The sequence below is a fragment of the Rhinolophus hipposideros genome (assembly GCF_964194185.1).
Source record: "Rhinolophus hipposideros genome assembly, chromosome: 17".
Classification (NCBI taxonomy): Eukaryota; Metazoa; Chordata; class Mammalia; order Chiroptera; family Rhinolophidae; genus Rhinolophus; species Rhinolophus hipposideros.
This window is the reverse complement of record NC_138063.1, coordinates 32,384,136-32,401,442: the sequence shown is the minus strand read 5'-3', so window position 1 is coordinate 32,401,442 and position 17,307 is coordinate 32,384,136. Positions and strand designations below refer to the sequence as shown.

The following is a 17,307-nucleotide window of genomic DNA, read 5'->3' as shown; positions in this document are numbered from 1 at the left end:
TGAGTAGAAACCTGTACTTAAAGACTTTACAGTCTTGATGAAGAGTCTAATATGCAACCTTTGAAACAGTGTGTTAAGTTCTAAAACGGAAATACGCCATTGAAACATGGGAGTTCAGAGGTGATAATGACACTTAGAACATATTTCATTTATTTTTCTTGCCTAGAGTAATTTTCAATGGAGCCTTTACAGATCTGTTTTTATTAATTGATGTTTTAGTGCCAGAGTTTTGGTTATTTAAATCCAGTGTTTTGTACATAGAGCTATCATTAAATAAATGGTTAGTGAAAGAAAGAAATTATGCATTAATGGATGGTTAATGAAATGCTTCAAGTGGTTCAATTTCCATGTTTTATTTAATCTCCTTTTGGGGTTGTTTCCAGAATGTTACCTTTTGTACTCAGTGTTCTCATTTAAATTATTCATCTAATGTTTTATCTACTCAGAGATTCCATTGAAAGGAAAAGGAGGAAGCTAGAAAAAAAAATCTGTTAAACAGGATTTAATAAGCTCTTATTGATATTCAGACATTATTTGATATGTTTAATACCTTAATATTTCAATATATTAATATACATTTGATTCTTACAAAATAAGGAATATTTTTGCTTTTTTGAGATCTTAAAATGCACATGCATATATTTCATATTACAAAAAAGAAAACTTTATAGCAATAATAAAACTAACATTTATTGTGCTTCTTATATCAACTAGATATATTTCATTGGGCAAGGAAAAGTATTGGGATATCATCCCACCAACTTTACACACATTCATTCCAAAACTTGAAGATATGCTGTAATTTTTTTTAACTGAAAATATTTTCCTTATACCATATGTGTTGGACAGTTTTATTTAAATTTAAAAATGGGCCAATCAATTACTAAAAGCTCTTACTTTGTATAAAAGGAACTATATTCAGCAGCAAAATCAAGTTTTTACTCTAGGTTTTTAAAAACATATGCCGAACTACTAATTGCAGAAAATGTTAAGCCTACATTATTTTAAGCCAGCCCCCAAATTTACCTTGGCCATTTCTGATTTTATCAATGCTAGGTCTTCCTTAGTTGCTACATTTATCTTTCTTGATATTCTGTAGGTCAATCATTTCTTAAAATGATGAAGTAATGGCAGGAAAACATAATTATTACTTTATTTTTATGTAATGTTTGTTGAAGTGTAACATGCATACAGATGAATGTTCATCTCAGTTGTATAGTTTTATGATTTTTTTTTTAAATGAGCGCAACCTTATAGCTGGCATACAGATTTTTTTTTTTTAAAGAGGGAGCATATCCTATTCAGAACTCTACTCACTTAAGTAACATTCAAAGGAACTCAATATTTTCTCTTTTGTTACCATCAATTAGTTTTATCTTTTTTGGGGGGGACTTTATATTGATGAAGTCATTCATTGTATATCTAAATATTGTCAGTGGGATATATAGATTTTGTTGTATGTGGCAGTAAGTAATTTATTCTCATTACTATGCAGTATTCCATTGAGTGATTATGCCATGCTTTCTTTATTAATTCTCTTGGTGGACATTTGGGTTGTTTTTATTTTGGAGCTATTTTGAATAGCACTGTTCTGAGCACTTTTTTAATCTCTGTTTTTTGGTTCACCTACATACAAAAGTCTTTGGGGTTTGTTCCTACGGGTCTAATTGCTGGATCACAGAATTTGCATATATTCAGCTTTTTAAAATAATATTCTACAGCTTCCCAAAGTGATTACCCTAATTGCGCTAGGAGTATGTGAACATTCAAGCTATTCCTTATTTTGACCAGGACTGGATATTGTCAGTGTTTATAATTTTATATTTTGGTTTTAATTTGCATATTTCTGATGACTAATGCAATTGAGCAACACTTTATATGTTTTATATGCATTTTGATTAAGGGATACATCTACTATATAGATTAATTTAGGGGTGAATTGAAACTTTTACCGCATCGAATCTTCTAATCCATGAATATAGTTGTCCTGTTTATGTCTTCTCTAATTTCTCTCAATAATGTTTGATAGTTTCCTTAGGAAAGGTCTTATACATCTTTTAATAGATTTGTCCCTACATACCTGCTGATCTTTGCTGCTGTTCTAAATTGTTTCTATATTTTGTTAATGATATAGAAATAAATTTTTGCATATTGAGTTTTCCCAGTGAATGTGCTAACTCATTTTTTAATGCTGAAGTGTAGAGTTTCTTTTGGATTCTCTGAATACACAATTATGTTGTCTATAACAATTGCAGTTTTGTTTATTCTTTTAAAATCCCCATATCTTTATTACATTTTTGCACTGGATAATATCTTCAGTACAGTGTTGAATAGAAGTGGTAATAGCTTCTATCTGTATCTTATTTTCAATTTCAATAGAACAATTTTACTATTTCACTTTTATTTAGGAAGATTAATGCAGATTTTTAAAAATAGGAGCTCTTTATCATATTAAGGAAGTTTCACTTTTTAAATCACAAATAGTGTTTTCTGCTTTTCTTAAGATGATTGTTTTCTCCTTTATTGTATTAATGTGGTAAATAACCAATTTATTCTCCGACATTCAACAAGCTTTATATTCCTATAATTAACAAAACACACACACACATACACATGCAATTTGCTAATATTTTGCTTAGGATTTTTATATTTATGATCCAGGGAAAATTTGGCTTGTAATAATCCTTTCTGGTAGTGTCCTTGTTAGGTTTTGCTAATAAAAGTAATGCTAGCCTCTTAAAGTCATTTAGTAAATATTCTGTTCGATGGAACAATTTGTATAAGTGTTTCTTTTCAAAATGTTTGGAAAATGCACTTGTAATGTTCTCTAGGCTTAGATATCTCTATGTAGATCTCTAGGTAGAAAATTTAATTACAGGTTCAATTTCTTTAGTAGATTCATAACTTTATAAATTAAGTCAATTTTTACAAATTTTGTGGTTTTGAGAATTAAAAATATTAATAGTTCTGTTGAATTATAATGACATAAAATAAACTGCACACATTGAAAGTATAAATTGATACATTTTGACATACGTATACTTCCATGAAACCAGTACCACAATTAAGATAACGAACGTATTCATCACCACAGAGAATTTTCTCATACCCTCTGACACCTATACGAGTGTAAGCCTTCCAATCCATAAGCATAGATGTTCTTTAATTTAAAAAAAAAAAGCATTTTGTAGTTTTCAGTGTATAACAGGGTTTTTCAACCACTGCAGTAATATTTTGTACTGGATCATCTTCTGTTGGGGTGGGGAGGAGGCTTGCAGAGGGCTGTCCTGTGTATTGTAGGAAGTTTGTCAGCACACCTGGCCTCTCTGTACCCACTAGGTGTCAGTAGGATCCCATTCCTCTAGTCCTAACAATGAAAAATATTTCGTAGATGTTGCTGAATGTCCACTGGGGGACAAATCTCCCAAGGGTACAAGGTTGAAAACCACTGGTATAGAGTCTCACACATCTTATATTTGGATTTATTTATTCCAAAGTATTATTCACAGTGGTGTATATGGTATCTTTCTAAAGTGTCATTTTCCACTTGATGCTGTTTAGTGATGACATTGATATCTACGGATTGAGATCTAATTTGCTAAATTTACTTATTAATGCTAATAATGTTTATCAACGTAGAATAAAACGAATTGGAACTTCAAAAAGTATGTTATGAAAATAGCTGATAAACATATGAAAAAGTGCTCAGCTTCATTGGTCATGAAGTAAACACAAATGAAACCATGATGAAATACAACTGCACACCCAGGAAGATGGCTAGTATTACAAGCAAATATAATTTTTTTTTTTAAATGTGAAGACAAAACAAATGTTGGTGAGGAAGTGAAGCACATGGAGCTCTCACTTTGGTGGGAGTGTACAACCACTTTGAAAAGTGCTTTGACAATATTTATTAAAGTTGACCCAGCATTTAAATTCTAAATGTTTATACCAGATGGAACAATATATATATATATATATATATGTTTACCAAAAGACATGAGCATATATGTTTATAGCCATACTGTTTACAAGATTCAAAACATGGAAACTACTAAAATATCAATGAAGAGTAGAATGGATAAATAAATTACTGTGTAATATTCCAGTGTTTTAAATTACCACAATGAGAAGGAACGAACTACCTCTATGTGCCACAGTATAGATGAATCTCACAGACAAGTTCAGCATAAGTGCCCGATACAAAAGTATATGTACTATGTAATTCCATCTCTGTGAAGTTCAAAGACAAGCAAAACAAATCTGTAGTATTACATTATCCTTGGGGATTAGTACCTGGGAGATGGCACATCTGAGTGCTGTTACTGTTGTTTCTTAATCTGGATGCTGATAACATGAGAGTGTGGAGTTGGTGAAAACGAATCAGGCTATATACTTGTAACTTGTTTTCTCTACTCCCATCCTTACCCCTAGCCCACAATGTCTTGAGGTTAGCAGGCCTGATTTAAGAGCTGAGTCATGGACAAAGTGTGTTTATTTTACCCCTACTTCTGCTTTGTTTCATTAGTAACTCATTAAGGGTCAACAAGGAAACTCTAATTAGCATTAGTTTCAGTTTAAAAAAAAATGTGTCCACAATTGGACACAATTGGTCTTTCTGTTTTGTCTAAAAAGAGTTGTTCATAATTAAATTTTTCTTTAATCTGAGTTTTCTCTTTCACTTGATCATAGTTCACTTAAAGGGATGCCTGTGAGCTTCTGAATATATGTTCAAAGACAAAAAGTAGATGCTCCATCTTTGTCTCATGTAAGACATGTATTTCTGTAGTCATCTTTTTACATAGTATTGATTCCAAGCAATATAAATTTTCCTTGAATTTTTGTCTTTCATTTGATTATCTAATTATAAATTAGCTACTTATGTCGATATGAATCTATTGATGAAAATTTTTAACAGATTTTACTTTACCTTTTATTTTTCCTTTCAAACATTAAAGGTTTGTGCATTAAATTACTATCTTTAACCATATGATGAAATGTATCTATTTTCAGTTTACCGAGCCGTATTAAATTTTTTATCCTATTGCTTTCCTGAATATTTGGGAAGTTTTATTTGCTTGTTTTTGGAAAAGAAATATTTTTCCAAGCCCTTTTAAATATATTTTTTAAATTTATAATAAAATAAATTTATATATAAAGCACTGTTGTCTTATGCACATCATTGTATCCTTTCTCCTGTTTTAAAATGTTCTTACTTTTTTCTTTTTTGTCCCAGATTTATTATTTCACCTAGATTTTCTGTTTAGTTTCCTCTATTTTAGCCCAACAGAACAGTTTTATCATTTTAGAGTGAATGTAGATATCATGGTTTTTCTTGGATTCATTTGTAAGTTACCTAAATTACATCTTATTTTGTAAACAGATGTTTGAATTTATTTTATAGCCATAATTTCTCTATTTCTTTTGGGGAAAAAGATCATTTTTTGTTTTTAATGTTAATGGTATTCACATTTGCTCTTTATTTTGCCTTTATATGCAAATTTGATGAATAGTCTTCCCATTTAGCTTTTGATTTGATTTTGTGCCATATGCTTCAAACTGGCTTATAAAATATACATGATTTTCTTCCAAAATTTAGTTTGGCTCCCCTTTCCTAATTTTGTACAATATTTGTATAACTGCATTTTATCCCTGTTTATGAGGTGAGAACCATATCATGGACTAGCTGAACTCCCAAATGACTAATTGTTAACTTGTCAGTATATGGTTATTATTTAATTAGATGGAAACGTTTCTCAGTATTATGATAATGAATTGTGTCATTGGTAACTGATTTTTAAACAGCTTGGAATTTTAATAGCCATTTGTTCCCTTTATCATTTGAATAAAATACAGTTAGTGACTTGATTGTTTGCACTTAGGTCAGATGTGTCCTGTGGGTGAGAGCATATGGTGTGATTAGATCACTCTGTTTGGGGTGGGGGGAAGTCTGTGGGTATCCTTGCAGTGGCACTGCTGCGTTTTTACAGTATTGTTTCCCTAAGAATTCCTCTCAGGGCTCGCACACACGCACATTTTTGATCTAGTCACTTGTATATCATTCAGCAATATAAAACTTCTGTCAAAAAGATTAAAATTGTATCCATTCTTGTGGTTGCTGGAGAACAGCCATGGAGTCATGAAATATGCAATCCTTATTTCTTACATTTTCATACTATACAAAATTAATCAGTTTCACATACACTTGCAATTTCTAGTTTATGTACAATAGATTATTCTTTAGGCATTATTGTTTGCTTGCTAAGAGAATGGAATTCTCTTAGGAAAATAGAAAATATTTTGGCAAAAATTGGAGAATCATTGTTGATCCTACAGTTGCTAATTGTTTTGTAATTGTTGATCCTGCAGTTGCACATTCTTTTTTTGTTGTTGATTATGTTTTTTAATTTTTATTAAATTTATTGGGGTGACAATGGTTAGTAAAATTATATACGTTTCAAGGGTACAATTCGGTATTACATTATCTGTATATTGCATTGTGTGCACATCACCAGAGTCAGTTCTCCTTCCATCACCATATATTTGACCCCTTTTCCCTCTTCTACTAACCCTCTCTCCCCTTACTTTCCAGTAACCACTAAACTATTGTCTGTGTCGATGAGTTTTTGGTTTTTTTTGTTTGTCTTGTCTGTTTGTTACTTTCAGTTTTGTATCTCACATATGAGTGAAATCATATAGTTCTTGATTTTTTTCTGTCTGACTTATTTCGCTTAGCAGGATCATCTCAAGATCCATCCATGTACTTTTTAAAATGCTTTTGTTCATGCTGGTTAATCATAGTTGCTTTTAGCTCTTTGTTTTCTACTTCATGTATTTATTGTAAGATGTTTGCTTTAGTAATTCACCCTTTATTAATGACAGAAAGAGAATATGGATCACACTATGTTAGTGATTTGTCTCATTTAAAGAAAAATTGCATTATAGTTTTAAAATCTAAATGTTTGTTGCTCCTGGTATTTACGTTGACACACCTAAATAAACTTGATGTTCATTAAGATTACTTGCTTGCAGGCCTGAACATAGAGCTAAGAACTATGGAAGAATTTAGGTTATTGGGGAAAGAGCCAGTCATTTAATCATGCTTTTGTATTTCAGAATGCTCTCCTGTTTTACCTATAGATTCCAATACTAGCTGACAAAATGAGTTTCTTTGTTACTGCCCCCAAATAAAAGCTCCTCTGATGTTTTTTAAGCTAATCTGCCTAATAGACTTTTTAGCTACCCTGAACACCACAAAATTTTTCGCTCAGAGCACCAAGAAAGGCTTCAGGGGGATCTATGAAATTCCTGAAATTTTGTGCAGTATTTTGTATATATGTATATATGTATACCGGGGATGCCAAAAAAGTGACCCCTCCAAAAAAAATACAAGTGGACAGTGGTCAGCGTTGCTCAAGCAGTAGTTCTCCATAATCAGAAGGGTCTGGATGCTGATGGTAACCACTTTGAGCACCTTTTGTAATTGCAGAAGTCAAACTTGACTTGTATTCATCTTTTGTTGTTGGTATATATTATTACAGTTTTAATACAGTTTTCCTTTCTTAAAATATGTATACATTTTTTTGGCACCCTGGGTATTGTGTGTGTGTGTGTGTGTGTGTGTGTGTGTGTATGTGTGCGCATGTGCTCGTGCATATGTTTATTTGTTTATTTTCAGGGTGTATTAGTCAAGGTAGAGCCTGTGTTGCTGTAATGGAGAGTTCCAGAAAAGGGCAGCTTAAACATAATAGCAATTTTTCTGTCATATAGCAATGCACAAATAGACAGTCGGTCCAGAGGGATTGGGCAGTTCTACCCTTTAGAGTTGCTCATTCCCAAAGGTTAAAGTTGGGACATCCATTTTCAGCTCAAGGCTTGTGGAAAGCATGCTTACTGAAGTAACACACAAGGTACACACATCCCATTGGCTCACATTCCTTTTCTGAAAACACCTTCATCATCACATCTGACTGCAAAAGAGTCTGGGAAATACCATCTCTATTGCTGTTCAAAGTCAGGGGAGATGTTTGTTAATATGCAAGAATGAGAGACAGAATGGAAACTGGGCGACAAGTAGTAGTCTGCCACACAGAGTTTCCATCCAATATAGAAGAGGCATTTTGAACCCAAAACATTCAAAACTACTGATGCAGAGTAAAAATTCTCAGAAGCAATGACCCTATTTTTAAATGCACATTTTGTAAAGCCCTTTTACTGTCTTAAATGTCACAGAAAAGATAACTTTCCCTCAGACATATTTTTTAAATATATATAAATAATACATTGTAATTATAGTACAAAAGGGAAACATAACTTTTTTATTAACAAAAATTCATGAGTTCCAGTATGTAAATGTCAGACATGAACATCTTTGAAGGCATGATGGAGAATGACATACATGTGCAATGACTGCAATTGCCATAGCTGCAAGTGGAATCTGATGCACATATAATAGATTGTAGATAGAAACTCCAAGTTCACTTCAGTAATGCAGTTTCCCATAAAGAACTTTTATAGAAGTTTTGAACAGCAAATTGCACGTTAGGTGTATTCCTAGAAAGAAAATTCAGTATATATTAAAAGCCACGTGCAAAGATCGTGTTCTCATCTAGTCTTGGATAATTATAGCAGCTGTTTTGCTTGCATACACGTCCACTGAGTCATTTGTAAGGCATATGGGGTGCAGGGAAATTCTCCATTGTGTGGGACCCTGTGTACATTGCAGGTTCTGTATCTTTCTTTTTGTCCACCAAAGGCCAGGAATGCCCCCATAACTGTGGAAAACACACCCCTCACTCATACATACACACACACACACACACACACACACAAGTGTCATTTCTTATTTGCAGAGACTTTTCCCCCTACAAGTCCTCTTTGCCTTTTGCTCTTTTGGTTCTTCAGTGGTAATGATGCGCACATTCCAGTCCTTTGCATCATGGTGACGTCAGCTCACGTGCTTTCATACAGCCACCTTCAGGAATTCAGGTTGCCTTCTGTGCAGGTGGCCATGAGCTCAGAGAATCACACCACTCATTGAATTTGTCAGCACCTACTTTCTTCATAATTACATTTCATCCTATTTTCTTTCATTCAGTGGCACTTCTGGGGGCTTGATCTTTGGGATCATTGTCATTTTTTCCCCTTTGCTCTACCTATGTCATAGAATATTGGATCTGGAAGAAACATTAGAGATCTTCTATTTTAATCACTTCATTTTACAGACCTTTTAAATGAGTTTCATATGGTTATAGGCACTTGCCCAGGGACATATGGTTAGTTCTAACTCTAAAGCGGGCCAAGGATATTTCTTATGGCTCCCATGTTTCCCCTGAGAAGCAAGCATCCTTTTTATTCTGTTCAAGTTTCCCCCAACTGATCTTTAGACCACAACTCATTTCCTGAGTTGGTATTTTCTAGACCCCTGGTGTGTATGTCTCACCCCCACCCACCCAACCCCACCCCAGGCTCCCCCATTCTCTTAGCCTGGTCCTTCTTTTTATGATGAATTCATATTAGGAAGACCTTTGTCAGCTCTGCTCTATTTCTACTTGTTTAAATTTGCTTATTAGCCTTGAATCTATTTCTTGGTAGAAACCTTTAAAAGCCCTTTATCCATGTTTTGAAGACTAGTTTAGTTAAAATTTAGAGTTGGTAAAGTTACTTATCTGGGAACAAATTGAGTGCAATGCTTGGAAATACAGTGAACAGGAACGATGGTGGAGGGTTCTTGGCAGTAGGTCACTCTCTTCCTTCAGCACACTCCCCAACAATGGACATGAAGGTTAAGTGAGGTCTCACTGTTTTATTTTATTCCTGCTTCCCAGTGAAGAACTTCATGGTGTCTGTATGCTGGGGCTGAGTACCATGTTGAAGACCACTGTTTTAGACCCCCTGCATGCGTTCACTGAACTAACTAGCTTGTTTTAGTTGAAATTCCGGGTCTACTTGACCATGCTGAGACTTCTTAAGCTCCCTTTCTCTCTTGATTTGTGTCCTTTTTCCTGAATCTGAACCAGCAAGTTCTTTTTAAAACTCAGCAAATTCATTCCTAACACTCTAAAACCAATCTGGCATGTACATGTCTGCCATGTACATTAGCATATTAAAAAACTCACAGTAGGCCTACACTACATTTCATCCCAGTATTATCTCCTTGATTGTCACATTAGCTTTATAAAATGTCATTTAGATATTTTACGACATTTAATTTAGCCCTCTGCTATATCCTTCAAGCTACAGTAATTGGAGGAAAGGTGATTTTCTGTATGGAGCGAGGGCTTGTAATTATCAAAAATACATTGATAAATGCCTAAAACATTTTCTTTGAATAAGTAATATTTTTGTCATTGGCAATGATGTTTTTATTTTTATCTTCAACTTTAGCAAGGAAAATACTTTTTTTCATATTTATCAAATATTTACAGAAAACATAATGGTCTTATATCTGGTTTTATTTTTTATGATCTCTTTACATTTAAAAATTATTGGGATACATATGATTGAAAAATTAAACTTTTGAGATACAGGTAAAGAGACACATGGCAGCTAATAGACAGGGTAGAATGTGGTCATTAAGTTGGAAACCCCCCTGAGTGAAGGCCCTGCATTTGAGCACAGAACTTATATTTCAAAGATTCCTGAGATCAAAGGCAAAAGTCAAACAAAAAGTCACATGGATCTCATTTTTTTTCAAAAAGGAATCATTGGCTTATATGTAGGAGGTACTAAACAGCATTTGAATGCTGTTTCAATAGCAGTTTTGTAAGAATGGCGAGGACACGGTGCACAAAAGCCATTTTGTATTCTGGCCTTTGACAACAGGTCGAGAGTTCATTGAATTGGAATTTATAAAGACATGTAAATTCAGGGAAAGAGTAATAAAGTCGAGTCTAGCTCTGTACTTCTCAGCGCTCCGATTTGGTATATACTTTAGATACTGTAAGACAACATTTCCTATAGTGAACATAATCTGTACAACATCATTTCCACAGAATAGTCTATGGAAAGCAATGCACTGAGCTTTCTGCTCATTTGCATAATAAAGCCTCCAATGCTCTGTAGTGAGGACAGTTGTTAAACTTTGTGTAAATAATGTTTCTCAAACTGAAGTGGTCATAAAGTCCTTTATTTCCTTAGGAACATCTCATGGATTACTGTCATAGAATGTATTGGGGGAAATGAGGAAGTACAGCAATGAAAGTTTGGCATGTCACTAATCTATTACATAAGTATTTCAAATACTAGATAGTATAGAGCCTAGGTATTCTCTCTTACTATTGAAGAGAGAGTTAGGAAAATCTTAGGATTTTCTTCTAGATTCTTGGTGTCAGTGTGATTTAGGTGGCGTGTTTGGCATTTTATTATGAAAATTTAAAGGTTGATTTAGAGTCTTATCTTTATGAAACGCTACCCTTATAGCCTGCTACACTTTGGACTGTTGGCTTGTTATTTGTATTGCAGTTCAACTTTTTTCATGGTCTTTGGCTCTCTTTGCAAATGGAATTTCTTTCTCCAGTTAACTGCACACTCTCTTCAAAGTGGAAAATGTTTAAAAGATTACTCAGTGTAGTCCTCCTAGTTGTATTTATTTGGCCTTTCTCAGATTGTGAGCCATAGATCTATTGGAGTGGGAGAGGGGAACTTTAACTACAGGGGAGGAGGAGGGAGTTTAACATGCATTGACCTCCCTGTTCTTTTGTAATGTGGTTCTGGGATATCTTTGTTCCTCTCAAGATATCTCTTATGGTATTTCACACTTTATCTCTTTCCCTGAAACACTGAGGAGGTAATTAATTAATTATTTTAATTCATAGATTGTTGCTTTGTGACAGCTTTGTGTCTGGCACTGATTGCTGAGCCAATCGGCTATGGCCTGGGTAGTCAGACTGATTTTGCTAAGGGAGTGATTTCTCAGAAGGGGCTGCAGAGGTCACCAGCCATCACTAAGGCAGCAAAGCCTACCCAGTACACTAGACTCTCCAGTTTCAAAACTGATACCTAGTTTTAAAGCACACAGTCCCTTCCAAATGTTGCTTCTTAGATATCATGGTATCTGTGTTCAGGTGTTGTAAACTTAAGAGGACATGCTTGAGAATTCCAGGATTTAAAAGATCACAAACTAATAAATGATGGTTAGTATTATTATATATTAGTCTTCTAAAATTTTACTGGTATGTAGTATCTTAAAATTTCACTCCTCACCTAGTAGTATGTTAAATTCTTTACATTTATTATTTCTAATTCATGTAACAGCTTTGCAGGTATGTTTGCTGTTCCCATTTGAATAATGAGACAAGACTCAATGCTGTTAAGAAACTGGAGCATCTGCAGGAAGCTATGAAAATGCAGAGCTGGGATGAGCAGCCCAGTTTTTTTGTTTGTTTGTTTTAATTTTTATTAAATTTATTGGGCTGACATAGGTTAGTAAAATTTTATAGGCTTCAAGCGTACAATTCTGTAATACATCAGCTATGTATTTCATTGTGGGTTCACCATCCAGAGTCATTTCTCCTTCCATCACCATATATTTGAACCCCTTTACCCTCTTCTACCACCCCACTTCCTCCTTACCTTCTGGTAACCACTAAACTGTTGTCTGTGTCTATGAGTTTTCATTTCTTTGTTGTTCTGTCTTGCTCATTTGTTGCTTTTAGTTTTATATCACACATATGAATGAAGTCATATGGGTCTTGACTTTTTATGTATGACTTATGAATATTTCACTTAGCCTGATAATCTCAAGATCTATCTATGTTGTTGCAAATGGCAGTATCTCACCTTTCCTTAGGCTGAGTAACATTCCATTGTGTATATGTACCACATGTGTATCCAGTCACCTGTTGAAGAACCCTTAGCTTGTATCCATGTCTTGGCCACCATGAATAATGCTGCAGTGAACAGAGGGGTACATATATCTTTACGGATAAATCTTTTCAGATTTTGGGGTTAGATAGAAGAGGGATTGCTGGGTCATATGGTAGTTCTATTCTTAATGTTTTGAGGAATCTGCATACCGTTTTCCATAGCAGCTGTACTAACTTGCATTCTCACCAACAGTATATGAGGGTTCCTTTTTCTCCACAGCCTCATCAACACTTGTTATTACTTGTCTTATTGTTAATTGCCATTCTTACAGGTGTGAGGTGGTATCTCATTGTGGCTTTGATTTGCATTTTGTTAATAGTTAGTGAAGTGGAGCATTTTTTTCATATATCTGTTTGCCATCTGTATGTCTTCTTGGGAGAAGTGTCTGCTCAGATCCTCTGCCCATTTCTTAATTGGGTTGTTTGTTTTTTTTATTGTTGAGTTGTATGAGTTCTTTATATATTTTGGATATTAGCCCCATATCAGAGGTGTTGTTTGCAAATATCTTTTGCCATTCAGTTGGTTGCCTGTTTGTTTTGTTGACAGTTTCTTTCACTGTGCAGAAGTTTTTTAGTTTAATATAGTCCCATTCATTTATTTTTGCTTTTTCTTCCCCTGCCTTTGAGGTTAAATGCATTAAATCCTCTCTGAACCCAAGGTCCATAAATTTAGTACCTATGCTTTCTTCTATGCAATTATTTTTTAAAGGCTGATGTTTAGGTGTTTGATCTATTTTGAGCTAATTTTGTTTCTGGTGACAGATAGCAGTCTAATTTTATTCTTTTGCACATGGCTGTCTAATTTTCCCAGCACCATTGATGAGGCTTTCTTTTCTCCATTGTATGTTTTTGGCTCCTTTGTTGAAAAGTATCTGCCCATATGGATGTGGGATTATTTCTGGGTTCTCAAATCTATTCCATTGGTCTGTGTGTTTGTTTTTCTGCCAGTGCCATGCTGTTTTGATTATTGTCTCTTTGTAGTATAAATTGAAGTCAGGAAGTATGAAACCTCCAGCCTTGTTCTTTTTTCTTAGGTTTGTTTTGGCTATTCAGGGTCTTGTGTGATTCCATACAATTCTGATGATATTTTTGTTCTATTTCTTTAAAAATGGCATTGGGATTTTGGTGGGGATTGCATTAAATCTGTATTTGTTTTAGGTAATATGGCCATTTAAACTATGTTGATTCTTCCACTTCATGAACATGGAATATCTTTCCATTTCTTTGGGTCTTCTTCAACTCCTTTTAATAATATCTTGTAGTTTTTGGTGTATAGGTCTTTCACATCCTTTGTTAAGTTTATTCATAGGTATTTTATTATATTTGTTGTCATTATGAAAGGAATTGTTTCTTTCATTTCTTTTTCTGAAATTTCATTGTGTATAGGAATGCAATGGATTTTTGTATATTGATTTTGTATCCTACAACTTTACTGTATTTATTGTTTCTAATAGGTGTTTTTGTGGGGTTTGTTTGTTTGTGTGTGTGTGTGTGTGTAGTCTTTAGGGTTTTCTATATAAAGAATCATGCCATCTGCAAAAAGTGACAATTTGATTTCTTTATTCCCAATTTCGATGCCTTTTATTTCTTTCTTTTCACTGATTGCTCTGGCCAGTTTTTAAACTTTAAATCCATTCCTCTTTCCATGTGTGACATGCTGGGTTCCTTACTAAATGAGAATGAATACCAGGGAATGATGTGCATATATCAGAAGTTTTTGTTTTTTAATTTCTTAAAGGATATTAGAGGAAACAGGATATACATAAAATTTAAATCCTACTAGAGTATTCCTTTCATTTTCTGGTTTGTACACAATGGGTTGATTTAATTTGAAAATATATATTGTTCACACTTTGGAATGTTATGTTACAGTAACACAACAGTAACCCCTAGGTAAAAGCTAAAATCCATTGTCTGCTTTTTTCCTCTTTGTCACTTTACATCAAAACCAACAACTAAAAGTAGCTCCTAATATCTGTATGTTCATTATAAAATTAGTTGTTTATACACCCTAAGAAAGTACCTTTTGGACACCATCATCAAAAGACTGGATAGTCTTAGATACATCAAATATTGATACAGGTATACTGCAACAAAATTAGTTCATTCAACAATATTTATTAAACACCTACTCTGTCATGGTATGCAAATCCCAGCCCTCATGGAGATTACAGTCTGTTCTTTCTTCATGATCCATTTTCTTTGTTAATACTGCTTCAGTCCTTTCTTCTCTCCTCCCATTCCCTAGACACAGATACATACATACACACACACACACACATACACACACACACACACACACACACACACACACACACACACACCAACCAACCAATAATTTTTTATCTCAACTTATAAAAAAGAAACGATCAAATTGGTTTTTCCACCTCCCTTGTATTCTCTGTGCTATTAACAACTTACCACAAATTTAGAGACTTAAAACAGAATATATTTATTACCTCACAGTTCCATTGGTTAGGAGGCTGGACAAAGCTTAGCTGATTTCTTTATTCAGATTTTACCAGGCTGAAATCAGGGTCTTGGTTAGCTGCACAGGCAGGTTGGGTTCCTCATCCAAGTTCATTTGGATTGCTGGCAAATTTCACTTCCTTAAAGCTGTTGCGTTGATGCCTTCATCTCCTAGAGGCCACTTCTCTCCACAGACAATTCACAGCACAATTTTTGCTTCTTCAAACCAGCAGGACAATGTTTCTATCTCCTTTAGCTAAAATGCAGTCTTACATAGTATAATCAAGAAAATAACAGCCCATCCATCACCTTTCCCATTTTCTATTGGCTAGAAACAGGTCGTAAGTTCTCCCCACACTCAAAGGGAGGTAATTGTACAAAGGTGTGACTCACTGGGGATACCCTAGGGTGCATCTGTCACACCTGCTGCCAAATAATAATTATTGTTATAGCTAACTTCTTGAGATCTTTCCGTAAGCCAGCACTATTCAAAGCATTTTTACATATGTTTATTGATTTAATCCTCACAAAAACTCTATGAAGTAAGTAGTTTGTTATTCTTGGTTTACAAACTGAAGCAATGGGAGGTAGATCCTTCTCAGCTAAGAAAATCCATTAAAAATAAATAAAAAGCACAAACAATAACAAATCTTGGTTCCGCACGTTCCCTCAGCTGCCACACTCTCACACTGTTTACCTTCTGTAAAAGCTTCTTTACCTCCCTTTTCAAAGTTTGGTGGCTTTTCCTTCTTTACTCACACCAGGATTCACTCCTCCCATCTTTCACATATACCTCTGCCTAGAAATTAATACCTCAGAGACTCCTTCCTGCACACACATACACCTAGAACATTCTCACATTGTACTTGTTACTTTTCCTTCAGATGCCTTCATACAATTTGTCATAACTAAAGGACAGGGACCACATTTTTTTGATTCTTGTCATATTCCCAGCACCCACCTCATAAAGGTTTTCAGTGGAAGAATGTTATGCACGTTAATTAAAGGAAGGCCATGGTGTAATGGGAAAGGTATTATTCGGGGTGTGGGGGGCAAATCCTGCTTCACTCACCTATCTTCATAGTTGTAGGTACTAAATTAATAGCTATTATTATAGTTATTCATTATAGCTTTTATTAAGCAGTTAAGTGGATTGAGGCCATTATGTAACTGGAGAGAAGAGAAATATAGACATAGATATTCACAGACTACAAAGGGGGAATGAAAGGCATGCTGTACACCCAGGCCTGGGGGTTCTTACTGCATCTTTTCCTTCTCTGGGATCGTACTATACTATCACAATGGCCATTACCGTTCTTTTTCCCATCCTAGGTACTAAGTTCTCGTGCCAGCAGAAGCTGTCTGTCCATTTCACAGATCCTGGCACATAGTAGATGCTTATGAAATGTTTATTAAAGAAATGAGTGACTAAGAGATAGTCACTTAAACATAGCTGTTCAGTGTACTACAAATGGAAACAGTGATTCATTGATTCCCTCTACATTATAACATAACCTTATTTTAGCTCTAAAAGAACCTGAGCTTGATTTTTCCTAAATAAAGCATTAGTATTTTGTGTCATGCTTGGGTTCATTGGAAGTTTGCTTTTGTATTTCCCTCCCACGTAGGGAACCTGGATGAAAATGCAATTACAAGAGAGATTGTCTTTTAAGACATACATACATTGTCATATTTTCTAAAACCTGTTCGAATTTTATTTATACGCATTTGGGTAAAAAAACAAACAAACAAACAAACAAAAACAACAGACATTTCTTATCAAGGACTATCAAATTGTCCCAATATGTAGCCAGGCATTATCCACAGCACTAATGAAGAAGATAAAATAAATATCAAAATACATTTCTCTCATTTTGAGAAGTTGATTAAGGCTTGATCTGTCAGTGACTTGACTCTTGTCCTTAGATGCCTTTATTTTATCATTCTCACCTGTCTCACCACAGGCTACCTC

At 34.4% G+C, this 17,307-nt stretch overlaps 1 protein-coding gene across 3 annotated transcripts in view; it reads left to right on the top strand.

Moving 5' to 3' along the window:
* ASXL3 (ASXL transcriptional regulator 3) overlaps nucleotides 1–17,307 on the top strand; it is a 171,079-nt gene that overhangs the window by 125,280 nt on the left and 28,492 nt on the right. Inside the window, exon 1 of one of the 3 annotated variants that reach the window (XM_081078726.1) lies at nucleotides 4,691–4,768. The exons of the other annotated variants lie outside the window; for them this stretch is intronic. The gene's annotated coding sequence lies outside the window, so the exon portion shown is untranslated. Of the gene's footprint in view, nucleotides 1–4,690; nucleotides 4,769–17,307 lie in introns of those variants that run through there. 3 annotated transcript variants of the gene reach the window in all.